At 42.0% G+C, this 23,053-nt stretch overlaps 1 protein-coding gene across 8 annotated transcripts in view; it reads right to left on the bottom strand.

The window, feature by feature from the left end:
* The window catches only part of Dscam3 (Down syndrome cell adhesion molecule 3), a 246,514-nt gene that overhangs the window by 81,280 nt on the left and 142,181 nt on the right, over nt 1–23,053 (bottom strand). The gene's annotated exons all lie outside the window — the stretch shown is intronic.

Raw genomic sequence — 23,053 nt, 5'->3', positions numbered from 1 at the left:
GGTCGCGGAAACGTGTCCCCGAAGTCGCACCTTCAAATTCCCGAAATTGGCAAAGTTACAGGAAGTCAAAATTGGAAGAGCGTCTAAAAGCTTCGCGTTCCTCTGAAATATTTTTATCGAATTTGTTGTTAATACTTTGAGACCTCAAACTTATTAATCATGTTCAGGGCGAGTGTGTCTTTATATACAGTAACAGAATCAAGTCAATGCAATTTTTTCTTTGGTTTTTCGATTCGTGAAAAAATTAAAACGGCCGAAATTTTAATCCCGTTGCTTCATTTTTTATTGTCGGGAGGATTATAGTTGCGCCCTCCTGCTAAACAGTAAATTAATTTATGTTTTACGTTCAGCAAGTTTTTTTTCTTGCGGATGCACTTAATCGCTCGCAGCAATCTGGACTCTGGTAATTCCGGCGGAAAAAATTTCCGGAGATTACAGGGGCGCAGATAAAGGTGTGCACAAGGTCTGGCAATAAACGGTACCGTGATTCAGCGTTAACAAATCTGAAAGTTGGCCTAAAATATCGCGGCAGTTTTTTCCTCTTTTTCGCGGCGGAGCAGGTGCACGGCGGCGAGCTCGTTGTTTCGCGATCTGCGGGGATGTTCGGGCGGTAAGCGGAAAAAGTTAGTCGAGCGTGAAAGTTAAAAGCGCGAGGCCATTAATTATCAACGATTAATATGTGCGCGAAGCGTTACAGAGACAGGAGGGAGAAGGGGGATAAAGTCGGGACGATTAATAGCCGTTCCTTTCGAGGAATGGGAACAATCGAGCCGTTTCTCGTTGCCGTAAATAATTTTTCTGAGGCTAGTCAAGCGGAGGGGCCAAACCGGTAAGATAATGGAGCATTGTCGAAAAGCAGCCCTGCCGAAAATTCCCACGAACGAAGGAGACCGCAGCCGGATGATCGATAAATGTTAGCGGTTGCGTTTCACATATTTCGCCGGCGTATTATTGGACACGTAGGTGGGCTTGCGTGTACATGTGTGTGTGTCTGCGAAACGCGCGCGCGAAAGCACGCGGGAACGTGACTTAAATATAAATGAAAGTATACGCCGGTCCCTCGGCGGATCCGCGGAGAAAGCAAAAACATCAATGCGGGATATTTTGCTCTCTCCCTCTCCTCCACCCATCCACCCCGCCACCTCGCCCACCCCCACCTTTGATGAGGCATGCATCCCCGATTTCAGGACTGCATTTTTTATGGTACCGGATGCGCACAGACAGACGGGCTTGAATAACCAAACGCCGGTCGTTATTTCGAGAAATCGATGCCGGCGAGTCGCGATACGCGCCACGAGTCGCAACTATGTTTCAATTAATTCGACGCCGACGTGATCCCGCGGATTTTGTTGGGAATTCATAAATAGTGCGCTCGCAAACAGTCATGGTGATCGGGCGAGCATTGTTTCATGAATTTGAAGCTAGAAACATTTTTAAGGAAGGTGATCTGAAATTTTTATGGGTATATTCTATTTGTCGGCCAGTGGAGAAGGAAGCGTGACATCGGTATCTGACGAAAAATAGGTAGTAAAAGTCAGAATATGGTTAGAAAAGTGTTGTGAACCAATTTGTCACTGTATAAGTAATTCGCCAAAGGATATTTGAAGATAAGATGCAGCAAATTTCACAGTTTAATGGTTAGGCACACGTTGCATCACGTTGAAACAGTGTTAAAATATTTATAGGCTTCACGCGGTGCAGGGCGGTACATGTCCGCGCGAGTAGTACAAGGCGGTATCTACGCAGCCTGGTAATATGCGATCATATGTGACCCGACAAGTGGTACGTGAACGTACGCTGTCGGACAAGTGGTACGTGACCGTATGTGATCAGGCAAGTAGTGTTAGGTCGTACATAATCGGGGAAGTAGTGTTAGACCATATATAATCCTACATGCTGACCGACGCCACGATGTCCTGCAAGTAGTGTGGGTCGGTATATGGTCAGGCAAACTGTACAAAATTGGTCTACTAACTAGCACAAACAAATAATTCTTGACGGACCTCTAGAAGTACGATATGTACCAGTATATGGTCAGACAAATGGTACAATACTGATCTACTAATTAGTATAACTGAATAATTCTTGAGGCCACAATTCAATTGACCATGTCAAGTGGACGGTAAGTTAACATCCAGTTTACAGTTTACATTGTTGGAACTCGATCTACAATTATTCGTGATCGTCCAAATGATTGTAGATGATGAACGATGACAGTTTGTATTGCAAATTGATAATAAGGGAGACTTGATCCGATTATTATTTATGAAAAAGGAGACGATAAAAAGATAAAAAAGATCCTCGCGTCCATTTTTGTCAATTGTGGAAAGTCATTACTGTGACTTGAGGCACATTGTTCCGTAACATCTTACGCTACCAAAAAATGTATGCATATGTATATGTATATAATTCTTTGTTGTGTTTTAGTTTTAAAAAATATTATACAAAGTATATCCCACGAGAGAGTAACACCGTTTCGCGCAGTTTAGAAGATGGTGGGGGCGCAGCGAACCAATCATCTCTCACTCCGCTACCCACTCCCCACTTTCTTGAACCAATTAGGGCGAAGATGCGCAAAGAAGACCGAAAACTGGTCTTTTCGCGGTGTTACTCTCTCTTGGGATATACTTTAGTTAGTATCTTATTTTAATAAAAATAAAAACAATCGCTTACACAACATTCCACCTTCTTGGTGGCTATAGAATTGAACGCAATATAAGCCAAAGTAATTTCATACAAAAATAATCTTTGAGATATTTTGTTTTGATGTTCTGTTAAACATACCATATTTTTGTTAACACGTATATAAAAACCTATATATATAAATCAATATTATTTACATAATAGTGTTGTATTTCATTGAAGTTTTAATTATTAGCACATTTTATTCTTTAGTAACAACTTGTCCCAATGTAAGAACAACTTGCCTCACAACGGCGCGTCCCCCACATCCGCCTCGCCCAACGCCAAATAAATTAAAAAATATAAATAACCTATTAGAATAATAAATTTAACAATAAATTACCGGTTGAAGATGAGAATATCTATACTATTGTATGTTTCTCTAAAATCGGAACTTATAGCCCCAGTTTCCCCTGCATGGTCAGAAAAGTGGTGTAATACTGATCTACCAAGTGGTATAACTCAATAACTCTGGTGAAAAACCTTAAGAAACGTAATTAAAATCACAATATTCCTCTTTCCTTCCTTTTGCTTCTGTCGAGGTTGTAACTTATCCTTTAGCCCCGCTGCGACTCAATCGAGGTCTACAGCGTCTCCCAACTGTATTGCCTTCTAGTAAAATCTCCCCGCGGCAAGGATATACACAATTTTCTACGCGATGAGCACTTTTTCCCAGTTTATGCCGCGCCATCTCCCCTTGTCTTTCGAGACTCACAGGATTTAGATTTCCCTGACACGCGAACGGTCTTCCCAGCATCATCTCCTCACCTAATACTTTCCTTCCGCCCGCGACATCTTCTTCCGTTGATCTTTCTCCCTCTTCTCTTAGCTTCGTTCGCACCGAGGCACGCCCCGTTTCTTTGACTTCTTCTTCGCAGGCCAACAGCGTCCGGTTGCCTCGAGAACACGACCGTCGAGACAGTAATGAGATTTTCGATATCCGGAGGCGGTGCCATAATCGCCTTAGGCTCGGCCGGGGCACTTGACGCGAGCGCGAGATGCTACACCAGAAACCGTCTTCCCAATCAGTCGGCTTGCCAGCCACCCTCTGCTCCGGGAATTTAGCTGTTTTGTTCGGAATCTTCGTCTTCCTTCGTATACAGGAACGCGAATAGCTTTTGCAAACGTCTGTCTGACTGTCGAGTTCATGCAATGAACTTGGTGGAAATTGTACTGTATTTTTTAAAAAATTTTCCATACATGGCTGACGATGTACAAAACATTACACCACAAGAAAAGGTACAAAATGCTTTCTTGTTCTGACGATTCAAAAGATTGAATCAAGATAGATAGTCAAGATTAAAAACAAAGTATGAATAAACGCGTCTTACTCGTCTTATTGGAGCATTCAATTATCTTTTTCAATAAGATTGTCCTGAAGCAAAACTCGATTACACTTTCCATTCGTATAAGGAAGCTAAACAGATGAACCGATTGGAGAAATTCTCAGAAGACCAGGGACGAGCGAAGTATGAAGACTGTTTTCTCGTGTCGACGATTTAAAAAATTGAATTTTTTTCTCCCGAGAAGCACACTTGACCGAGCGCAAGCATCGCGAGGCGCAGGTAAAAAGGTAAGGAGCGAATAAATCGGATGTACGATGGAATCGAAGGATAAGGGAGACCGCGGCCGTGCAAAACGTGGGTGTGGAGGTGGTTAGGAGGGTTGGAGTCGTGGAAGAAAGCTCTCGGGACGAGTCAACAGCCGAAGGAAAGACGAGAAAAACCAACAAGACCGTGGGCGAAGGGTGGTGCGGATGGTGGTCGGGGTTGCAGAGCACGGCGATGAACGCGAGAAAATCGAGGAAAAAAGGCGACCCCGTAGAAAAGGGATGAGGAGGAGTAAGAAGTGATGCGGTAGAAGAAGAAGAAGAAGACGAAGAAGAAGAAGAAGTAGAAGTAGAAGAAGAAGAAGACGAAGGAGACGATGAAGGGGTAAGCAGAAGAGGAAGAGGAGCCCAGCCTGCAGAGCCAGCCAGGAATATCGTCCGGGATTCCAAAGTCGACGAGAGAGTAGGTAGTCACGTCGACGTGAAAGATCGTAATTGCGAATTCGTTGACCCGCGAGTCGAGTGAGCTTCTCCACGAAGTCGCAATAGAGGGACGCCGGTTGAAGAGTGCCGGGAAAACGGGGGTTGGCTCGTCGCGAAACGGGGGTGGAGGGCAACCAACGGAGGTCCAGAGGGCGGAAGACACGGTGCGAAAGTGTGCACGGATAAAAAAGGAAAGGGGCACGCGGGGACGTACAAGGGGAACCGAGAAAAAGAGAGAGAGAGAGAAGGAGAGAGAGAAGGAGAGGGGGACACGACGGGTGGCAGGTTACACAGAGAAAACGCGCGCGCGCGGAACCGACGAGGGGGCGGGAGAGGCGCGAACAAACAGACTTTGCAATCGTTTATTTTTCTGGCAATTATATTCTTCCGTGAAAAGAACCCGAGCCCTTTTCACTCTGTATTTATTTCTGTCGTGAATGCGTCGCGAAACGTCCGACCTTCAGTGGTGCTCAAGACGAGCGACGACGCGCGACGGGACCGACTCGCGAATTATAAAATTTCAGGATTGCGTTGGTTCCATGGTGGACGCTATGGACACCTTGCAGGACTGCGGAAGATGTATTCCATTTGCGTGTTGAATGATTAGGTGTGCGATTCTTTGCTAGAGGAGATACACTACACTAGAACTACCGAATAACAAATAATAGTGCTATCTAGGAAATTCCGATTGAAATTTCTCTTTTGAGTCAGTCCGGCATAGTTTCGCAAATTAACAGGTGTCGCGAAAGCACAAAGCCCACAGTCTACAACCGACTCAGCGTCCGCGACATTTTCTAAGGCTCGCTAAGAGCCGAGCACATTAGAGGAGCAACAACACTGTCAACAAAGACGAAAGCTCGGCTCGATGAAAGCTCGAAAGTTTCCTGCGAGTACGTCACGGAACGGTTGCACCAGAATTCTTCGTGGAAAATTTTTCGAGAGAGGATCGCGTGCTGTCGCATATCCTTTAAATCCGTCGATACACTTGCGCGTGCGCGCGTGCACACACACATACATATGTACATAGACATACAGGTGCAGACAGACGAGTGTTCCAACAATGGGACGCGGAACTCGACACGGTCACTTTCACGAGTGAAAACTACCGACGACGTCAGAACTCCATTCAGGGTGCGGGTCAATTCTGTCGTAAAGCGGCAACGAGTGATTCTTGAAACGCTCCCTCTGGAGGATTTAAAGAAGCTCTCTATTGGAAATGCCTGCTTTATCCGCTGCCCTCGCCTTCCATCCTCCCTCGGGAATTACGCCTTGGTTTAACCTTAGGGGGCCTAAGCTCGGAGACTAAGCAACTTATGAATCTCCGTGCATATCCCTTTATGCATAATACAAGACTGCTGCGTTTAACTTCGGCCTTCCAAGTATCCTCGTCATTTTTTAACCAAATATCACTACACGCGATTTTGATCTTTTAATACCATTCACACTTGGTAAAAACAAAGTTTATTTTGCATAAGAATTCACAATCTATTAATAAATAATAAGAGCCTAGGGGAAACCGGGGCTATTAGATCCGATTTTGAAGAAACATATAAAATAACATAAAATATTTTCATCTTTTTTATCAGTAATGATCCGAACAACTTACCTCGGGAACTTTTAGACCCGATCTCCAACCAATCGTCCTCCGGCCAACGTTCATGTACAATCATTTGGACGATCACGAATAATTATAGATCGAGCCCCAACGACACAAATAATGGTTAAGGGAGTTTACTGTAAACTGGCTGATAATTTACCGCCCATTTCACATTGTCGATTGTATCGTGAACTCTTGTAAATATATAAAACGCCCGAACGAGTTTCGATCGGCGAATCATCAAGCTTGTTAAAATTACTAGACAAGGCGTCGAACCGGAAGAGAAAGGACAAAAGCACACGGTTTCCCGTTTCCGAAGAGGAACTATACCACACCGTCTCGTGGAGAAGTTCTCGGGGAGCACGGTGATCGATAAGCAATAATTCTTAATTACCGTCATGCTCCTAATTATTGGTTTTCGAGTTCGCTCGGCTGAGTTTCGCGATCCTAGTGAGTCGATAACGAGGAACTTGGCCTGATCGACACGCAGTTCTCCGGTTCAGCGAACAAACAGGAAGTTGAACGATCAGGAAAGAAGAACGTGTCCATTAGAATCCTTTGGAACGCTTCTATGGTGTGCTCCGGTATACCAAGTTCTCCAATCGATGTTTAACTATTTGTTTTCCTCACTAGAAACGCGATTCCTACCAGGTTCAAAACTATGAACAACATTTTTTAGACTATTTCGTCATTTTTAGACTACATTCGCATGGACTGCTTTGTGAGATTAAAATATAAAAAAATATTGAATTAATCAAGTGCCAGCCAAGAATTTTTCTTAAACAACTTAAACGACTTAAACGACAAGCTTCTTCTCCAATCTTCATTTAAACAGATAAAAATATTTGATTATCACAAATTAAAGATTTGGAGAATAAAAAAAATGATTAAAGAAGAGTTTAATATTTTTCAGGATGTGTGTGCCAATGTTAATCTTCTTAAAAGTCAAATGTACCACAACAAAGAATTGTGTCACGGGTCACAATTTACCCAATGTCTAATCCAGAGTCCCCATTAAGAAAAGCAAAATCTGCACAATCGGGAAGTGCAAAAAAAAAAGAAGGGTTAGAAAACTAAGTGCGCTCAATTTGCCTGACGCAGCTTCCAGCTGACAAAACACACTTTTCAGAAGTCAGGCGGGCACGAAGTGCGCCCGTGGCTATTCGTAGCCCCCGAAAAGGGTCGAGCACTTAATTAATCGAAAGTGAGACTAGGGTGTCGAAGGGGGGTGAGATCCAAACAATGTTTAGGGTGGGGCGCGTCGTACGCGTCTCCTGCGTCTTGCTCCTTTTGTCAGGTCCCTGCCTCCCTCTATCTACAGTTTCCCGTCCCATAAAATATTCCAGATTATATTGGATTATAATGACCGCGCTGAATATGCATAGCGCGCCCGCGATTCGCGCAGGACAGAATATATTTTCGTCCCGGTACAGACTCGTGAATCCTCGGCGTGTTTCTTCACGCGCGCTCGCATATTTATAGGGCTAATTATTTATTAACGTGGATTCCGCCTCTACCCTTCCTTATTTTACTCCGAACCTTCCAGGGAAACGAAATTTGACAGTGGACGAGAACGATCGATAATCGTGACTTCGTAATTTGCTAAATGGAAATCTTTCTTTAGCAGCCACTACGAGGTATTTGAACAGCGACGCTTCTCTGAATCGTTCCAGTGACCTCCATCGCAATCATTTCATTTTGTATTTAATTTCAATTAATGGTAAAGGGGTTATCCAAAATATAACTATGTTCAAGATGAACATTCGATAAAATTTCCCTAACGTGTTCCTTCTATTAATTTTCTCTTTGTACTGTAATTGATGTAATTGTATTACACATATTTATTGATATTATCAATTCACAAAGTTTGATAGCACAGGATTAATTTTTTTCTTAATGTTATGAAATCGGATAGAGATAGGTAATGGATACACGGGCTGAGGTTGTGCCGATAGATACGGGGAACCCTATAAAGTGGCGGCTGACGGCTAACGGCGCGTTAATTAGTCGCACGTGCTGATCGTTATAATTACCGATAACAGCAACATTTTAATCGGACCCGTTTAAATAACCGCGGTGAAATTTGTGGCTGTTGTTTACGATCATGTACGGGGCTTTTTCCTATTAATTTCTCGTCCCACGAAAATTGCTTCCATAAATTCGGCATCGTCGCGTGGCTCGGTACAATTCGCACCGTGACTCCCAATAATTTGCTGAATTAATATCCCGTTGTGATTCCGTTTAACGTTCTGTACGTGGCCCTCTATTCGACCCCATCCGAGGAAAAACAAGCTCGTTTCCTCCGATAATAAACAATTTTCCTGTCCAGCAAAAATATCTCCACAATTATCGAAAATATTGAAAGTCATTTAAAATTCGAATGTAGCACTATCACAATAGAAATTAGAGAAACTACGAGTTTCATACAAAAAAAATGAAAATACTCTCCACGTAGGTGTTTAATAATATCCTATGTTAGATATGAAACATCTTGATCTTGTATACTATTTCAATAAATTTGGTTAAACTAGTAAAATTGTCTTACGTTTTACCAGAGCCTATGGAAGTGTAAATTCGATGTTTGCTAATTATAATAGTCTGTGGCAAGGCAGAGATACCGTAATTGGATGACGTAACATTTTCAGGATTTGATTATTGGAAAGCTATTAAGTTCGAAGTAATTTCGGAACGAGTGCGCGTGCAATTCCTGGCGAGTCATGAAAATCGAATACGAAATCTCCTGGGGTTATAAAATACGCATGCGATGGCCATCGTAATCGTAAAACTTGGATGCGCCACTTTGAGAGCTATATAGCCCGAATATGACACCATTCAAGGCATAGAGCACCGGTTACGAGGATTTCTGATTGGTCGAACACGGCACTGACGGCGTCGGAATTACATGTTCAAATATGGTCGGCTTATACGTCGTAGAATTCCATTCAAATGTATTAGAGGCTACATAATTCGACGGAGCCAGCTGTTGAATAATAAAATCCGAGAGCCGTGTGACCTCGCCAGTCATAAAAAGAAAACACGAATATTTGAATGCTCGCGACTACTGAATAATAGAATTCTGGATACGTGGCTGCTAAACCGTAACGAAAGTGTTGCATGTCTCGCAAAGTGCAAGGTAACAGCTTCGAAATTTTATAATTCGAGGCGACTGTTCCTACGAATATAAACACTCGTGAGGAGACACAGCAGTAATCCTAAATTTGGGATGTTGGAGTGGACTTTACTCTCGATAATGGCTCCCATGTGGATACTCAGCATAAATCATAAATACCAAACACCGGGTGTGTCCACGCCACGTATTACAATTGCAGACAACTACAAATTAAAAACTCGAGTTGTAGATACTTCAACATTACAAGATCCACTTGTAAATAATTCAGTGCTGAAAAATTAAAGCTGTGTATCCACTTGACGATTTTCAATAACAACTCTGTACACTTTGAATTGAGCGAATGTCTTGCAATATAAGATCCTCCCAGTTCGATAACACAAACACAAGAGTCTCCACCATTACATATGTTCTCGAGTGTCCCCCACTCCCGATAACGACTCTCACGTGTATACTCGGCATAAGCCCCGCCATTCGACTCCATCGACTTCGAGATTACACGGCTGAACTGTTCGATATCTCCCACACAACGAGCCTCGTCCTTGCAACGACCCTAACACCAAAACCTGTTCGAGGTTCCTCACACTACCTAACTTCCATTCTCCCTTACGATCTCCCCATCTCTGTTTAACAAACGCGTCACCGGTAGGCGGAAACAAATAATGTCTCGCGGAAGGAGAACTGCTGCGCATAGTGACGTCAGGAAAAAAATAGAAACCACGTGTAGTTGGCCCTGTACCAAGTACCTGTGACCACAATGGGCATCCCCTTGCGCTACCAGCCAGACAATTTCCAACCCCCACATCTATACAAAGCGGAGCATGCGATTAGAACCATTTTAATTACCGGGTAAGTAATGATCCTAGTAAAAATATTAAAAATTGTTGAAACCCCGGCGAACTTGAATCTACGAAATGTTTATTTATTTTTTCATGAAAGGTTTACCAATCCATTCCTAACACTCTTCTGATTAAAATGACACCAAACACGACACGATTTGTTCAATCCACGATACACAGTAGAACCTAGATTATCCGAACTAGTCAGTGAGAAAAATAATAAATAAATATATATATCCAGGGGTGTTAACTTCTCAGATAAGCATATTCGGTAAAAATGTTTGCAATAAAAGTTACAGGGATTAATGGAGGACATACGTCCATGACCTTGTATTTGACCTTCTGATCCATTTTCAAGGTTATTTGGAGGTCAGTACGTATTTTTTAAATGGGAACCCAGTCATTTTAATCTAGGACATAAATACATATCTGAACGTGAAATTTCGAGCTCTTTCAGAATCCGTAGTCAAAAGTAGGGGTCCCCATTTTAAAAAAAAATACGTACTGACTTCCAAATAACCTTGAAAATGGATCCGAAGGTCAAATACAAAGTCGTGGACATATGTCATCCGTTAATCCCTGCAACTTTTATTGCAAACATTTTTACCGAATATGCTTATCTGAGAAGTGAACACCCCTGGACGGGTGGTTTTGGACACCCTCTGTATAAGTTAATACTTTCCCATGCAGGATCTTAGGCTGAATCGACCAACGCAATAAAACACATACATAAATACAATCCTTTATGAAAACTCAAATTTTATATGACCTTGACAAATCGACTAACATCTAACCAGAGATGGGCACAAATTTTATTTGAATAAAAATTTCGAATAAAGTCGGTTTTTCCTAAGTGCATTTTAAACCCACTTATTCGAAATTTTTATTCAAATAAAATTTTTTCCCAACTCTGCATCTAATTAAGCTAATGACGTTAAATTACGTCGAAACGATTCAACCCTCGCCAGAACTATTTTTCCCTAAAATCATTGCCGGCAGTAATTGAAGTAGTTGCAGTTACATGCGTCGGCACAGAGGTGCACGTACACCGACGCACACACGTCGTCTCAGTTACACGATGCATAGGAAGGATCGTCGTCCAGTGGAGAGACATCGATGACACTATACATATTGACAAGACACTCGAGACCGCCCGGCTGGGTCCTCGCCCTCCAGGTCCTCATCGCCCTCCAATGAACCTTTCCACCCCCGGTTTTCTCCATCCCACCATTGCACCCAGCCCCCTCCCCTCCAACCATCGTCGTCATCAACCGGCATTTCCGCGCGACCAGTCGCGTACTAGAGGAACCGCGTGCCCTGGACAGATCGTTACTTTTTCGATAGAACCGGGGAATCCCTCGTCGTCGTCGTCGGCGGCGGCGGTGGCTGCGTCGATCTACAAACGCACCCGGGAGAGCCCGGGCTTAAACTGTCAATGGCTGTCGATACCGTATTGGAGATCCGAGTGCCGCGATGTCTGCGAATGTTTGAACATCGTGTTCCGAACGCGCGCACGGTGAAGGGGTGGGGACGTTTTTATTCGGTTCTTTGCTTCCTGTAGCATCCGGGAACGGTGCCCGTTCCTCTCGCTCTGCTTGACATTGTTTCCGACTGTGGATACCTGCCCGATCCCCTTTGATGTCTGGCGACGGGCTCCTTCCCAGATTGACAGCGCTCCGAACGACACATTTATCTTGCAAGGTGGTCGGTTGCTTTTTCAGCACTCAATTCTGGAAATATGGTTGTAAATCTTGCATCTTGTAACATATTTATCATTACAGCTTAGTTAACTGGCGATCAACGAAAAATTGAAACACAGTCATTCTTTGAAACGTCACGCAATCATCGCGACAATAGACCGCAATCTTGATCCCTTCATTTTTGCGCCTATTAATCCAGCACACCTGTTCCATACATTTGCATAATGCAACCAGCCTGCGCTAAATAAATAACCACGGCGGTCGGAATGCGCTCATGTACTTTTCAAAATGGTGAAACACGAATAGTACACAATGAGCGGCTTCAAAAGCCACTTCAGCTCTTTCTTTCAAGGTTCGCAGTCGCCGTTGCAACTGTTTCCCCGTTTCTCACCCCCGCTGATTAAATAAGCAACGCCGCAAACGCGACGGCTAAACAGTCGCGACGGCTCTTAATCCCACAATAGAAAACACGGAAACGAATTAGCAGTCTCATTGTCGTCACGACAAAGAAATCCACCAGGGCTCTCTCTCTCTCTCTCTCTCTCTCTCTCCCTCTGTTCGCTATACCACTCGTTGTCGTTCGAAATCACGTTGCTAGGATCACGAGCGATCGATGTTTCCGCGGCGTTTGCTTTATCGTCGGGTAAATGGGGAATCCCGGGATGCTTTCGCAGGCAATCAACGTCGATTCGCATTCCTGATCGTGGAGAGAAGCTAGCTCTCTCTCGCTCTCTCTCTCTCTCCTTACGTGCATCGTCTCGAAAGCGATCCACCACCGCAAGTTCATTGTCAGCGCGTGGGCGGGAGAGAAACCGTGCGAGAACTAACGCATACTGGGTTGAAACGCGGAAAACGCAGACTAAACCTATTGTTCCGACTAAAATAAAAATGTAAAATGTTTAACTTATTGGTAGATAACTAAACCATCATTTTCCGTATTTTATTTACCAAAATTGCACTCCTGTATCCCACCATTAAATGCTGAAGTTCAATCAAAATTCAGAAAAACTCTCACCGAGTTCCCTAGAAATCGTTATAATGTATAGTTATAATGTATTATAAGTTACACTTTTACTAATTTTGACTTAAAAATGACTTCAAAAATAGTTTCGTCCGTATCTTTTACGTTTCAACCCATTGTGCAACGATGAGGTGCCCAACAGGGAAATTTGTGGGATTCTGCAATAAAAAAACTTATCAGAGGGATCTTAGCCCAGTAAATATTTGACCAGTCTTTGAACTCGACTCGTTATGAACATACTAATCGCGTCTTTCTACCCCCCTTTGTTCCTTTTGCTGAGCGGATCAATTTATGTGAATCCTCATATATACGAACAATCGTGTAAACAACTATAAAATATTATATTATTGTGTGTAGGTATTGAATTTTTATTTCTGTAGGTTATCGAATGATAAATTGAACGGAAAGTCCATTTTATCAGATTAAAATGCCAAACAAAAATTTCTGAAAGATCGTGAATCTGCTAAAAAAAATCATGTAATTTATTAGCAGAGCTAATATCAGACTTTGTTACGGGAATATCTCGCCAATTAATCGCAAGGAAATTCGCGAACCCATTCACGAATGTTTGATTTTCGTCATCCATCAACGCCTCAATACAATCGCCATTTCACCATCGGTTTCGGATCGGAATCGATAGAAAGATATCGGGTATTGTTTACAGACGTATTGTACTGAACCGGCTCCCCATCGTACTCGTAGTTTTCGAGTGGCATTGTGGAATAAACGCGTGCCATTGTTCCGCGGTTTTTATCGTTCGCGCAGAGGTTAGTGCATATTAATCCGAACGATTCGTAATTGCGCGCGCTGCGTTCGCTGGCCAATGGTGGTTGTGTCCCGTTGGAAAGCGCGAGCATTTAAATCATTTCAAAGAATCTTGTGGATTAGAAAACAACAAAAGGATACCCGAACACAATTTATAGCTATTTTTGTGCTGAATATTTTACACACAAGACGATCTTTTATAACGTTTATAAACTTCTAGAAACTAGGAGACAAATAAAAATTGATATAATAATTATTATATAATGAATTATTAGGAATGGTTCACTGATAACAACGATATCCCATAATGTCAAATGCCATCAGAATTTGTTTTAAGAGAAACAATAAGCAAACAATTGATCTTTCCCAGACCCCATTCTACTTGAATTAAACCTTTTCCATTTTTCAGGAATCGTGCGTCGAGAAGGGTTGAAATCGCCATTCAGCGATATTAATAACATTAAGTGCGCACCGTCTATTCGTCGAGGATTCACGAGGAACAATGCAAACAGGATGAAACAATGGCTACGACAATCCCTCTTTTTTCTACACTCTTTCCCCATATGGCTCGCGCGAATTCAGAGACGCCGAGTGACGGCCCGGCGGCCGCCCGCGGGCCGACACACGGAAGAATAGCCGGAGCCCACGGCTAGAAAGAAAGAGAGAGAGAGTGAGAGAGGAAGAGCGAGGGAGCGAGAGAATGGGAGGGAGACAGAGAGAAAGAGAGAGTACGAAACGAAGAAAGGGGATTTTTTTTATTTAATTAGCGAGATGTACGAGCTACAAAGAGCTCCCTCTTCGGGCCATCTGCGCCCACCAAGAGTCTTGCTTCAAAAGACACGGCCGCGCAGCCTCTGCTCTTACCACACCATTCCTCTCTCGCCAGCTTTCCTGTCTCTCCGAGCGGGATTAATATCACTCCGGGCTGCGCGAGGATCATACCCGCTTGCTCGGCCGATATCGTCGCGATTTTTCACCGTCGAGAGCTCGGTTAATGCGTTTGTCGACGCGCTTTGATCTGCCGAGGTTGTCCTTCTTTGCCTTTCTCTTTTCACCCCCTGTTGATCGGATGATAGCGCTGGGAATGCCAAATGATGGGGTTCGAAAAATGGCTGTAGTTTAGAATCATCCTGTAGGATCATTGGAAAAAGCATCGCTCGGAATGGCTTGGGTTTCGTTTTTGGATTAAGCCTCGTTCCTCTCTTCTGACAATTTAACACCCCTTCCTCCTCGGTTGCTTTTGAAAATGTAATGTAAACCCATGCTACTACAATATCGAATTTACAAATTTTGCTAATTTCATAATGTGGTATTTTTCATATTGATTTTTTACTATTGTGTCAATATTGATAATTAAAGGCAAGATAAGGTGAATCTTCTTATTGTAAGACAGAAATTAGTCATTTGAAAATGTTCAATTGCGTTTGGAAAAATCATGCATTCATAGGAAAGTTGTGTCTACCAAACAATCGTCCAAATAAATCAGCGTGTGTGTACAAACATCCCCTACCCTACATCGTTCCACCGCTAAATAGTCGAAAATTTCGAACGGAGCCATTATTTTTGAAGAACCTTTTAAGATCTACTTCAACCGCCCACGAACCGTCATCCTTCCAGCCCCAAACTTGCGTTAAAAGCAGAAGGGATTCAAAATAATTCGATGAATCTGCGCCAGTTCAAACTCTCCTCAACCTAACCGCCCGTGTCTCTTATCCGTCTTTAGAGTGGGTAGGGAAAATCGTGTATTTCCAGGCCGGGTTGGAGGACGCACGCAATTTTTCAAGCGAACAGACACTTGCGACCGGTAGGATAGCGAGGCGGAATCAAGAGCGGGTATCACAGCGAGGAACAAAGGAGAACGCGGACAGCCGGAGATAAGAGGCGAGAGAGAACCCACGAAAGAGAGGGGATTGAAGAGAGAACATCCAGGCTTTTTGCTAGAGAATGTCCGCCGGGATCCACGGGAAAACAGAAGACCGCATGCCTCTCGCTTTGATCGGCGACGACGATAGGGGTGTCGAGGAGATCGGAAAATATCGAAAGGTTCGACGCGTACCCGCGCGGACCCTCGCGGACCCGTGTTGCCGTCGGCGACAACCCGCGCCGCCGCGAGATTGGCCGTGGATTACACTCGCCCATTGTCTACCGGCACATGTGAAAGCGCGAGTATCACTCGCGCGTGTTCGAACATATGATCTTCCCTCCTTTCCTCTCGTTCTCCCGTACTCCTGCTATTCTTCCGGCGATTGATTACCGACTGGCCGGGTTTAACTAGGTTCCAACCCCTTTGCCGCGGCTCCCTTTTTACGACAAGGGAGACCGGGGCTAAAGAATCCCGACGTAACTAAAAGGAATCGAGGAAAACTAAAAAGATGCACAAGAGGCTACAATAGGATAAAGAAATAAAAGAATTGTCTTTAACACTAAAACTACCGAACGCTGAAAGCGATTAAAATGTTTTAGTTGACAAAAATGTAGTTGACAAGGCTCTATTTATTTAGATTTCGTGCAATTTTTATTGCAATACGTGCTTGGATAAAGAAATTTATCGAATCATTTGCATCTATGTTTCTTAAAAATAATTCTGCGAAAAATGTGTATTTCGTCCAAAGAATATATTTTATTCAATTATTATTTATTCAGTATTTTATGTCGAACAAATATGTACTTACATGCGTGCAATACACTCGGAGAAATATCAGACATTTTGCAAATGTTTTAACGCAAAACTGAAAAAAAGTATTAATTAAATTTCATAGCGTTTATTATTGTATGTAAATTCCGCGAATAATTTCCTATGAATACATCGTTACAATCTGAATAATCATATTTAAATTGAAAAGGTTGGAATCCGTCATTTTGACAAGTCGCATAGTTCCAGTATTAAAAATCTCAATTAATAAAATGAAGCTGCGGAGGTAAAAAAAGTTGGTTTATAGAAATTTCATTTTGATAAAGAACAATGCATCGTGCATCGAGATTGTATGGCTTTATTATATGTATAGATTTCTATAGGTTTCATAAAATGAAATATTATAATGCTCATTCATTCTTACAACTTTATATTTTAATAATGTAGTGTGCTAGTCAAATTGGTATTGACAAGATCAAAGAATTAGCATCTTCATAATTTTTTAGACAGAGCGTCTCTCGTATTAATATCGTTTATACATTCGAATATTTCTTCCCATATTACTTTATGTTCGGATTATCGATTTTAAAATATGACAGCTTCTGTCACCAAAAATTGATCTTCTTTATCTCGAATTTCATTACACGATAACAACGCAAAACCGTCATGTAAAATTCCGGTACATATATCACGAAAATCAAACAGAAAATTCTATCATCTGCCACTGATTTCGAATCATTGACACTGACGTAACACAATATCGCGCTTAATAAAATATATTTTATCATTTTTCGTGTATTCATATAGTCCGATGTATTCGCACGTGTAATCGCAGCGTGTTTACACTTTGTCACTACGTAACATTTATGGTTCCTGTTACAAGTTCGATATTGCCGATCGAAGGATAATCCGCTTTAGTTTTGGACGCAGTATTTAACCCGACTATCTTTAAATAAAATACAAACGATTCCTTGGTGGTGTATGGATTATCCGCCTGTCCCTCCCAGCAAACCGTAAACGTCTGACGTTATTTCGGCAACGGTTTTGGCCCGTCCGTCCAATTTTTCATTACGACATGAAATTTCACGGCGCTCTGCACCTGGGCTATCTGGTTCCCGGATAACTCTACCGGAAGCGGCGGCGGTGCTACCAGAGATTTCTCTACGAGGCCGTATATTCCGTCTGCCGTGTTAATAACTATCTTACGACTTTCATTACACTGTCCAACGAATTTTATCTATTTTTTAGCATCTCGATAAACGGTAGGCAATCTTATACATTTTCTCTATGCTAGAGAAATTTTTAAAAAGTGAATCCGCACATGATGAACAAGGGGTGCATGAAATTATGAACCTATTGGTGCATTACACAGTAAAAAAAGCAGACAACGCTCAGTTGCTTTTCTGTTATTCGATTGTCCGTCATCTTGATTTTAAAATGTTCGATAGAGAGGGCACCCAAAAATTTCGAACTACATTCTAAATAAAAATTCTTGTATAATTTTTCTAGAATACACGTGTACACGTATAAATAAATACACGTACAGCCTCCACATCATATTAATCATCCGTAGTAACATTACTGTGCGCATAATAGCGTTTCACCTCAGAGCGTGACGGATTAGATTCTTTCACTGCCCAGCAATTGTATACGCGATCCGCCTAAAGAAGTTTTCGCTTCGAAAACTAGTCTACTTTTACCCAATGCTACAAAAGTTCCATCTAAACCTGAACTCTCTAATGGCCAGATCATATAATTAGCTGTTTTTGCTAGTTTCAAATATATATATATATATATAGAATATCAGAATATAAGTCGAGTGATGTACATGTATGATTTGTAATGAAGTATACATACATCCTACTGGAATGTATCAAAAGGAAACTTTGTATTATTCATTCAAAAAATTTGAATGCATTACATACAACAAAAAGGCTCGTGTCTTGGAAAGCGTATCCGTAAAATCAGCAAACTCACGTTAATGCAGAATTAAACGACAGCGAACCCACAATGGTTTCGAAGGATCCCGTTGACAGGATGTTGCTCCTACCCCAGGCTATCTCGCGGATCCAGAGAAGGGGAACAGATTGATCGCGCTTAATTCCGTCGAATCATCATTAATTTCTGCGTTGAGTGGCGTGGGGCCAGGCCTCGGGTGCATCGAACCCGTTCCGCGGGAAATACGAACGGATCAACCGGCTACCTCCCCGTATATTCCATTCTGTTCGCCAGGGACTCGCGACAGGGGGGCTCTGGCTTCGTCATTCTACCGCGGGGGAGGAGCTCTGGGTGGCTGTGGGGTCTGAGGGGGCAGACTGGCATGGGTGGCGCGGCGGCAGAGTTATATCGGGGCTTTGGAGGTATCGAGGCTATTGGGATCAAGTCTGCCCGTCCGTTCACGGGCTCGTCAGGTTGCGTTGGTGTAAGCCGATTATACTCGTGTAGCCGGCGTCCTTGTTCAGCCGACAGACTCCGGCAGCTCCTACGCCCTTGCACGGTCTCGTCGAAATGACTAGACCACAGCGTGCTCGCCGATAGGCTCTCCCAAGTTTTCGGCGAAACCCGAGAAATTTCAGGAACCGATGCTACCCGTCGCGTTGTTCTTTCCGTGGATTTCCACGCCGAGCGCAATGCCTCTGGACGAAATCCAAAATCGAAGTTGCGGAACGCCAGACAGTTCCCATGAAGCTTCCGTTCTTTTTTTAGCTTTTGTTTGGAGCTTTTGACTTCTATTAGTGCAATTTTATAAGCTACTAGCTTCTGCCCGCGGCTTCGCTCGCACAGAAAACCGTTTAATGCCCTCGGAAATTGATATTGTTTCTCCATATAAGACCTTTTAACCCCCCATTCACCCCTATAGAGTTTTAATTTTATGTCATGCCGCAATCTTAGATTTCAAAACCCCTTTTCTCCCCCTTAGGGGTTCAATTTTTTAAAATGCCGAAATAGGTGTTTGATTAATTATATCAAAGAGCATTAAGACGAAGTACGAAGTAAATCCGACCACGAACAAAATATCCCTCATACAAACGTTGCAACCCCTTTTCACCCCCTTGGGGTTTGAATTTCGAAATATCCTTTCTTATCTCTTGTATAGATCATAAGGGAAACCTCTGTGCAAAATTTCAGCTTTCTAAGTCCAAGGGTTTAGCCTGGGCGTTGATAGGTGAGTCAGGACTTCGCTTTTATATATATAGATTTATACTAAATTTCAATTTTCTAGTAGCTAATTTGTGTCATTAGCTATAAGTATCAGGTCCAACAAGAGGATTAACGTTGACCTCAGAGGCGTAGGTTAAAAAATATGTAAACTTCAATGCGTGAGTAAACATTTGAATGAATATAGTTCTGGCTGCCATAAAATCGTCAAAAGCATCCATCTTGTATGGGTTGAATTTCTTTATAATTTTGACTCAAACCCTTCTTAAATTTAGTTTAAAATATTAATCGAGAATTAATTGAACAGAACGTCTCCTAATTTATTTCCCGAACCTCGTTTATAAGTTTGTGCATTTAGAAACTAAACATTTGGGACCACGATAGACACGTTTTGCGAAGGCTATATCCAGAGGCGAATAAAAAAGAGTTATTTGTTTAATTTCCTTGGAGTGGCGCATTCGGTTAAAATCGTGTTTGAAGAAAGGCGAAAGAGACGAAGAATACAAACGGAGCTCACTGGACGGATTTATTACACAATTATTATGGTTAGGTTCGCCGCGGGATGCGTTATTCACATTAATGAATTAACTATTTACCGTGCGGCCGTAATAAACGCCAGTAACGTGAGAAAGTGCCGCTGGCGAACCACAATCTCGACTAATCTCCACCGTTGCTGTTGCCACCGTCTACCAGCATTCTGTCGGCTATATACGTAGAAATGAAGCCGCGGGAGAAAACGCAACCGCCTCGCCACGCGAGAATCACTAAAAATTCCCCGAGTGCTACCGTTTATTATTCTAAAAACTTTTTAACGAACCGCTCTCACCGAATGATATTCGGTTACCCGTTAATAATTCATTTAAAAGCGTAAGAAACTTAGTATACAAAATAAAGCAAAACAATACAATAAACGTAAAGAGGAAGAATACGAAAGAAAGACGAAGGACAAACGGATAAAACGCCTCAAGAACAAAGGAGAACTAAAGCGAAAGAAGTTCCTCCTTAGTTATTTGACCGAGGAGGGGTTTTAGTGAGTAGTCCCACACTATCCTAAATGACTGTAGGGTGTGCCTAACACATTTCCCCTCCTAGTAACATTAAAAAAAAAAGATACATTGCCCTATAATCATACAATATCCTCGAAAATCTGCTCGAACCACAGACACAAAGATGTTTTATCGAAATTAGTTGATTTCGCTGTAGATAGCAATTGAACGTCAACTTAGCAAACCTGCACACTTGTCGGGTCAACCGAATATTATTTAGCCGGTGAACGGTGTCAATTGTACGCGAATTCAATCGAGGATCCTTTATCGTACAATGGACACCATATGGTCGCAGTGCTGGGTCAACTGGTGGGGTCCGAAATTGAGAAGAGGGGGTCGAGAATAAACGGGGACGAAAGGGGTTGATGTTAAATCCGAGGGAAACGCAGGTATCTCCCGTAGGGCCGGCATCTCGTGTTTTCAAAGGGCTTTCGAGAAAAGCGCGATACAACGTTCGACAGGCTAACCGAACCGTTTTTGACCTGGTTTCCGGTGTACACCGGTATCTCCTAACCCCTATGCAATCGATGCGCCCCGTGTGCGCTTTGCGTCGAAACGCCTCGTGCAACGGTATTCAATATACGTTTCGACACTCGTGTTCCATACCCTCGCAGGGGATATCCGATCGAACGAAATGCCACTTTTGCTTGGACATTGTTTTAATACCTTCCTAGCCTTAATACTTTTCCTGTAGGTACCTCTCGTTCGGTTCGCGCGGGCTTCTTTATTATCTCCAAAAATGTCGCTGTCATTTTTTACTATTTTTATATATTCATGCTTTTCGTGGTTATTTTGAAAGAATTCATAAAAATTGTTTACCATGATTTTTGCGAAGTGTTGACTATTTTATGTTTGAAACAAAGAACAAAGACAAAAATTTAAATAACTTGGTGAATTTAATATTATAATTACAGGACATTCTTCAAGTACGTAGGGACATCAAAATATATTGGGAATGTTATTATTTTATGATTTACATTTTGAATGTACACATTTTTGAATACACTTGAATTGGTATTAAATTAACAGTCTCGAAATGTACATTTGTAGATCAGCTGAATAGAATAAATAGAAAGAAATGTATACAGAAAATATGTGGGTTGTTTATTCTATTTGAAAACGTTCTGGTATCTCGCAGTGTCTTTATTTTGTTTCATTATTTATTCTTGGAAGCTATACCATCAATAGATTGAAAAGAATAATCCAGAGACTCTGTAAGGCTAAATAAATAAATACCTGTACGTAAATAGTATACATATAAGATTTGAACAACAAGAACGGGAATAATAAAAATTGTTATTTTGGGCATAAGCATCGCGCGATTATCGGCGTTATTTTCTTTAAGCGACGCGATCGAGGTACGCAAGCGACGGCAAACAATCCCGTACTCGATCGAGCAAGCTTTGTGTTTCGAAAACGCTTCCCGGGCAGGTTGCAGGGTGGTCCTAGAGGGTAACTGAACTGCACTTGACCCAGTTCCCAACATATTGCTATCACCTCGCCTATCGCGGCAAACCGGTGCTTCTGATCAAAGGTTCGCGCGCACGGACGTAGTGTCTTTCGCGCGCGTGTATTTTAATTGTTTAGTCGCCGTCCACGCTTTGCAAATTGCCACTTCTCCCCTCTGTCCGCGACGCCGGAATTATTCGTTTGCGTTTTCACCGAGCACCCTCTGCGAACACTATTTGGATGCTGTGAACATGATGCAAATAAACAATTTTTCATTTGCACTTTCGGTTTAATCTTTCCGCTCGATGCCGAGTGGAAATGCTTTTTTCCGTAGAGTTCAACAGCTTCGAATACCTGTACGAGAATTTCTCTCTTCGTTTTAGAGGAGCGATGTTGTTAAATCTGTATTTTTAACGTGTTTTTGATGGAATTTGTTTGGTATAAATGTTAATTAAAACTAAATGTTCGGATGCACTGAAAGTTATAATAATATTTGTTGTATAGATGTCACGGATACGATTCTTTCTTTTTATAGTAAAATTTACAATGCACCATCGTTTCAAAACTATCCTGTTTCATACTTAGCTGATTAGTAGACAGCGGATTTTATGCATATATGTCAAAAATAAGTGGGTGTAATTTAAAACAGTAAACATATTAGAAGAATTTTAAAGTACTATTATATTATTTTCAACATATTAAATATATTAAGATAGAAAATAATTTCCTGTTTTACTCCAGCTTGTTGCCATTCAGGTAAAAAATTTTTATTTCGCATAAAGACCCGCTGTTTACTGATCACCCTACTATCTTTCAAATTCAGCAGTTCAACGAAATTTATCCTAAAAGCACAATAATCAAATTCATTTTAAAAGCACATGGATAAAATTCATTGTAAAAACACACGAATAAAATTCACTTTAAAGTGCACTTTATTCGCGCGCATTAAACAATTTCATTGTAAAAATATGTATTTAAGAGAAACAATGAATTGCAGCTCAGTG

The sequence above is a fragment of the Lasioglossum baleicum genome, chromosome 1, assembly GCF_051020765.1.
Source record: "Lasioglossum baleicum chromosome 1, iyLasBale1, whole genome shotgun sequence".
In the NCBI taxonomy this organism is placed as follows: Eukaryota; Metazoa; Arthropoda; class Insecta; order Hymenoptera; family Halictidae; genus Lasioglossum; species Lasioglossum baleicum.
The sequence above is the reverse complement of the archived record's forward strand: the minus strand, read 5'-3'. Positions and strand labels throughout refer to the sequence as shown.